We start from the raw sequence: 6,730 nt of genomic DNA on the forward strand, positions 1-6,730 counted from the left end.
GCTCCGCCCAGCCCCGCCCCAGCCTGGCCCTCCCGGGTTGGGTCTCTAGAGGCCCACGCAGCCCACAGTGCCCCCCGCACGCGGCGCCGTAAGGGTTAAAGCCTGATAATGGGAGGATAAGAAGAGGGCCAAGGCAAGAGGAGGAGAAAGAGGAAAGGGAGGAGGAGGGGGAGGGGAAAAGGGAAGAGAAGAAGGAAAAGGAAAATCCAGCGGGAGGAAGGGAGGAAAGACGAGAGAAAAGAGAAAAGGGGGAAGGAGACGAGGGAAGGGGGAGAAGACAGGAGGGGAGAAAAGGAAGAGGCGTGGGGGAAAGAGATGAGAGTAGTGGATGGAGGCCGGGGAAGAGAAGGGAAGGGTAAGGGAAGGAGGGGAAAGGAGAGAGGTGAGTGACAGCTCGGGAGATAAGGGATGAGGAGAGTAGGGGAGAAGCGAAGAAAGAGGAGAGGAACTGCAGAAGGCAGTGTGGGCAGGAGAGGTGTCTGCTAGGTCTAACATTCTCAGCCCCTTGGCAGAGGAGGAGGAGGGAGGCAGCACCAAGGAGACTCTGGACCAAGCCATCCTCGGCATGCCCAGAACTGCTCCACCTCCCAACTTGGTGCAGGTGCAGCCCCCAGGTCCCCCACCTGCCTAGGGAATCTCATGGGGTACTGAAGGGAAAGGGAAGTGGATACAGAGGCGGGGCCTGCCTCCGGGTCTGAGTGCCACTCACTCACTAGGCTCAAAAACCCGGAGCCTGAGCAACCTTCCTTCACACCTCGGGTCTTGTGCTGATTTGGGGCTTGACTTCAGCTTTGAAGTGGAAAGAGAAGGAAGCCCTTTAACCCAAGATCTGACTCGAGTCATACACATCTAGGGCAGCCCTAAGTCATCATTCCAGAAAACGTTTCCTGTGGAGAAAGGACTAGCAAACTGCCGCTCACCAGGCAGGCAAGTCAGACTAGCAGAAGCAGCAAGGCACCTTGGGGGAGAGACAGAAAGGAGCATGTAGTGAGCAAGTCAAACCTTGACCACCACGTTGACCACCGTCTCCCTCCAGACCACAATGAAGGCAACCTAGAACCCGGAGCCCAAGAGCCTTGAGAATAGCAATGCTTCTAGCCCTGAGGCAGCCAGAGGGTGAAGTGAATAGAGGGTTGGGCCTGGAGTCAGAAGGACTGGAGTTAAAATCCTGCTGTCCTCACGCTGTGTGACCCTTGCCAAGTCACTTCATTTCTGCCTCTGTTTCCTCAACTCGAAAATGGTGATAATAACAGTACCTACCTCTCAGCGTTGTGAGGATCAAATGGGATACTATTTATAAAGAGCTTAACACAGTACCTGGCACATAGTAGGTACTATATAAATGCTTATTCCCCACTCCCCTCAACCATTGTTCTGGGAAGCAGCCACTCCATGACCCGGTTATACATCTACTGAAGACCCAGAAGAGAGCTCTTGCTACCAAAGTCCTTGGCCCTGTCAAGTGGCTCAGCCTCAGAGACTGATAGGATATTATTGGTGGAAATGGTCAAAGAAGAGCCAAGATCATGTGCTTTTCTGCTGTATCCAAAGGACCATGGGACCTTCTCATCTGACTGGAAGTTGAAACTTTATGTGTGGACTCTCATTGGAAGGTGAACTTCCTGAGATCAGGGACAGGCCTACTTTTCTATTTGTATCCTTAGCACTTAGCACAGTGTCGATACATGGTAAACATTTAATAAATCTTCCTCCCTCCCTCCCTCTCTCCCTCCCTCCCTCCCTCCCTCCCTCCCTCCCTCCCTTCCTTCCTTCCTTCCTTCCTTCCTTCCTTCCTTCCTTCCTTCCTTCCTTCCTTCCTTCCTTCCTTCCTTCCTTCCTTCCTTCCTTCCTTTTTCATCAATAAACTCACAATACCAACTTGACTGACAAAGCACAATCTTTAATTTGCCCAGAATTCTGACGTTGTCTTCACTTCCACTTCCCCACGAGACTCTTAGTGTGATTCGTCTCTCCACCTCACTCCCAATGACTATCTATTAAAACAAGTTTTACTAATGCCTTTTGTTTTCACATCGCGGCTGTCTGGGAAATATCACCCTCTCTCCTCCCATTCTCCCACCTTCCTATTGAAGCCTCTCTCATAAGTAAAAAAGAAAAAGCTAAGAAAAATGCCAAATAAAGACACCTAGTAAACATTCATATGTCTGGCACATAATAAGATGCCAAAAGAAGCAGAGGACAGTTCCTGCCCTGAAGGTGACCAGGGCTGACTACATATACAATACTCTGCCCTCATAGCCCTCCTCTCCCATATTGGATCAGAGGGCAGCGTTCGATGATCTGTTCCATGGCACCATTATTGGTTTGTCTGTAACTTAGTATCTGTCCCACCTTTTTAGTAAGCTTTTCATTTATGTGGTGCTAAAGAAAATAACAATAAACACTACTGGATTGGACCATGTACATGTGAAGGAGATCTGTACTGGAGGAGATATGATGAGTTTACTGAGGGTAACTCTACAAGGTATCTGAAGGAGAGGAAAGTTCCAAAAGTAAAGAAAAAGTCTCAGGCTTTAGTAATACCCCAAACCCTCCCATGGCTCCCTAGGTCTCTGGGATCAAAATGAGCCACTCTGCCCTCCCTGCTTACCCAGGCCTCTTCAAATCTCGTTTCCCTCCAAACTCTGGCTTCTGGTGCCACCTTCTTCTGCCTTTCCTGACTCATCCCCACCCCTTCACCCAGTTGCTAATGTCTCTCTCCCTAACTACCTTATTTGTGTGTGTGTTCATTCTGTATATATTTATTTATGTACAATAAAACGTAAGTTTTTTGAAAGCAAGAATTGTTTCTTATTTTGTCTCAGTAATCCCAGGACCTAGAACAGTTACTGACAGATGGTAGGTGATTAATAAATGCTTGCTGATTGATTGATTTCTCCCTAAAAGCTTAGATATGGGGAACTTTAGAGCTCCTGGGGGCTCTAAAATTGGAGACCAAGCCCAAAGGGGGTTATAACTAGATATTGGGGGGTCTATGAGCTTGAATGAGAAAGAAATTGTATCTTTAATTCCACTCATCTCTAACTGAATTTTAACACTTTCTTCAATTATGAAATAGACATCATTCTGAGGAGAGGTGCCTGGATTTTACCAGACTGCCAGATGATATACCAGGACACGAACAAGGTCAAGAAGACCCCTTAGAGAGCATCGGGCTTTTCAGTGAGAAATGGCAGAAATAATGCCTGTCATTACTGATGTGAGGTAATGTCATCCTACCCATTGGCTTCTAGGTTTCACTGAGTACCTGACAAGTACCAAGCAATCTCTACAGTGCCAATAATATGGAGATAAAAGAGAGTATGCGTATAATTGGCAGAGTATGCTGAAGGGAAGCCATTCTGTCAACCTAAGGGGGCATTTATGATGGCTTCCATCAGCTGGAAAAGACTTCAGAAAGAAAGATGGAGCTGGGGAGGTAAAGTCACCTGGTTAGTACCAGCTGTGGTGGCACTGGAACACAGCTCCTCCGACTTCATCTTCAGCTTGGTGTGCCTTCCCCCACGCCCAGCACATTCTGCATGACTCTCACTTTCCCTCCAAGTGCAAACACACACACACACACACACATATACACTTTATCATCTATCTGTCTGTCCATCTGTCTATCCATATATACACACATACAACACAATATACACATGTATTATGCATGCATACACACATAAAATATAACATGTGTATATACACACCTATATGCATACACAATGCAGACAGGCATATACATAAACATATGGTATAGACACAATACACATAGACACACACACAAACACCATGAACACATATGTATGTACATATATAAACTTGTATATATAAACATATACATATGCACACATACAAACACACACACAGTTATCCCTTCAACATCATGACTTTCCCCATTGCAGTTGCAGTATATTGTGGGTTGGCATAAGAAATTAAATGAGAATTTGGGGGGAGTTTTGCTGAAGCTACAGATGACAAGTGCAGACCAGCAGACAACACAAATCCTATGAGTCAGATTTTACAATAAGGTACTGTAAATACCCATAAAAGAGAAAAAATTGAGACTAATTCTCCGGTAGGGAGGGCCAGAGGGGATTTAGAGATCATGGAGGGTGCTGCATCCTTCATCCCCATGATGTGGAAGGGATAACTATACTTGTGTGTATGTATACACATACATATCCATATACTACACATGCATACACATATGTATACACACATAAATATGTGTGTATATATATGTATGTATAAAATGGGTACAATGATGCCTATTTTATTCATCTCTGAGGACAGTTGTGAGAAAGCCCTCTGAAACATCCAGACATTACCCAGCATCCTCTCCTTATTTCTCATAGACTCACACATCTGAATTGAAAGGACCCTTAGAGATCATCTAATCCAGCCAGAACCTTTTACAGATGAGAAGTTGAAGCTGAGAGACTGAGAAGAACTTGCTCAAGGTCCTACACCGGGTTGTTGGTAGAGTGAGGCTTGGAGCCCCTACCCTCTGACTCCAGACACACCATCCCCCCAGGGCTTCAGGGCTTGGATGCTCATAATCTGAAAATCCCCAGCAGGAGCATTGTGGGAGAACTCCATTGTCAGATGGCCATGAATGACAGTTACCATAATCAAGATGGCCAAGAGCCCTTCTGAAAGGCCGGTCACCCACCCCCATCCCGCGAATAGAGCCAGACACCCAGGGAATGTCTGAGCTAGAAAGGAATTTAGGGAGAGACCAGATTATTGACCCCTATCATTTTACAAAGGATAGCCCTGCAGCCCAAAGAATGGAAAGGTCTTACCAAAGATCCCAAAGCTAAAGCAATCAGCATCTCCTAACTTTTAGAAGCAACTAAGCAGTGGAGCACTGGACTTGGACTCAGAAAGATCTGAGTTCAAATCTAGCCTGAGACAGTATAGTCGTGTGACCTTGGGCAAGTCTTATAACTTCTTTCAGCCTCAGTTTCCTCATTGGTGAAATGGATATGATAATAGTACCCATTGCCTGGGGCTATCATGAAGAGGAAATGAAATAATATTTGCAAAGTGCTTTGTAACCCTATAAATAGCCTATTATTATTATCATTACCATCATCATCATTATTCCAGCCCAGGGCTCTTCCCCTGTACCAGGTTTCTGGTCCAGATTCCTGGTGTTTACAAGGTGGATTTCAGCTCTAGGCTGTTCTAAAGCCTTCAGCATGTTTTCCTCCTGACACACAGTCTTCTCTGGCCTTGGTAATTTATGGCCAGGACCTCTGAAGGGGGGAGACTCTGAGGAGGCCCATCTGGTTTGCTTTATCTGTCGTTTGCAGCTTCTCATTCAGGGTTTTCTCCAATCTGGCCTTGGGTTTTTAGGGTGGTATAGATAAAAAATGACACTATCAGCCTCAGCATCACAAGGGAGAGACAGCTGGGAACAACAGGGGCAGAGCCAGGGGCAGGAGTCTGCCCTTTGACCTCCTAAGCCTCTCTTCCCTCCCTTGACTCTGACTTCCCTGTGGCTATTGAGGTACCACCATGCCGACAATCCCCCAGGTCTGTGACTGCAGAGTCATCCTGGACTCTTCACTCTGCATCCAATCACTGGACTCTTTCATCCTCCTTCAAAGCTTCTCACTCCTGCAACCCCCAATCTGCTTATTTTTATTTATTTTGCATGTTTGTATGGATAAAGTTTGTTTCTCCCACTAGAATGTAAGCCTGATTTTTGTTTTATACTACTTGAAACATGGTTGGCACTTAATAGATGCTTATTGAATAATTGATCCCCAGTACCATTGTGGGAGCATCCCAATTATTGTCCCATCTTCCAGTCTCACTGCTCCCTGATTAATCCTCTACACAGCTGACAAAGTAATCTTCCTGAAGTATAGATCTGACCACATCAGTTTCCTAGCCAAGAATTTTCCATGGCTCCCTACTGCCTCTCCAATAAAGTACAAAGTCTTTACTCTATCTCAACCTCCTCAGCCTCCTCTCCCCTCTAATTGGAGGCCTGGAGGTTGGAGCTCTAACCCTGCCCAAGGTTTCCTTTGCAGAAAACTGGGGTCAGAGCTTTCCAGCTACCTCTCCACTTCCCATCAGCGGCTCTGCTTGGTTTGGATGTCACAGAACATCATGCTTCCCTCCACCCTGCCCAGGTGGCCTCCCCGCCTAACTCCTCCCTCCTCAGACGTCCTTTTGCGTGCTGCTTTGCCCCATTAGATTGTAAAAACTCCTTGTGGACAGGGGCTGTGTTTCTTTTTTTTATTTGAATCCTCAGGGCTTAGTAGACATTTAATAGATATGTCTTTTGTTGTACTCTATTTCCCTTTAAAGTTCCTCAGTCTGCCCCTAGCCTGTCTTTCCAGATTTATTTCTTCTTACTCCCATGGTGCATTCTTTGTTCCAGTCAATTTGACCTATTTGATTCTCCAACAATTAATACTGAGCCTTGTGGGTGCTTAATAAATATTAAGTGAAGGAACATGCGAAGAACACAAGAAACCAGTCTCATTGCTGGGCGGCACATGTGTGCATGGGTGTTGGGGTGGGGTATTAGTCTGTGGCTTCTTCCCCAGGAGGTGTCATAGATAGTATGATAGAGTCATCTGGTGCCTTCTGAGCCTGCCGTGCTTCTGGAATCCTTGGGACAAAATCTCCAAGCAGTGATCACCTAGCCTTTAATGGAAGGCCTTTAATGATGGCAAATTCACTACTTCACAAGGCATGGACTTTT

The sequence above is a fragment of the Notamacropus eugenii genome, chromosome 1 (genome assembly GCF_028372415.1).
Source record: "Notamacropus eugenii isolate mMacEug1 chromosome 1, mMacEug1.pri_v2, whole genome shotgun sequence".
Lineage (NCBI taxonomy): Eukaryota > Metazoa > Chordata > Mammalia > Diprotodontia > Macropodidae > Notamacropus > Notamacropus eugenii.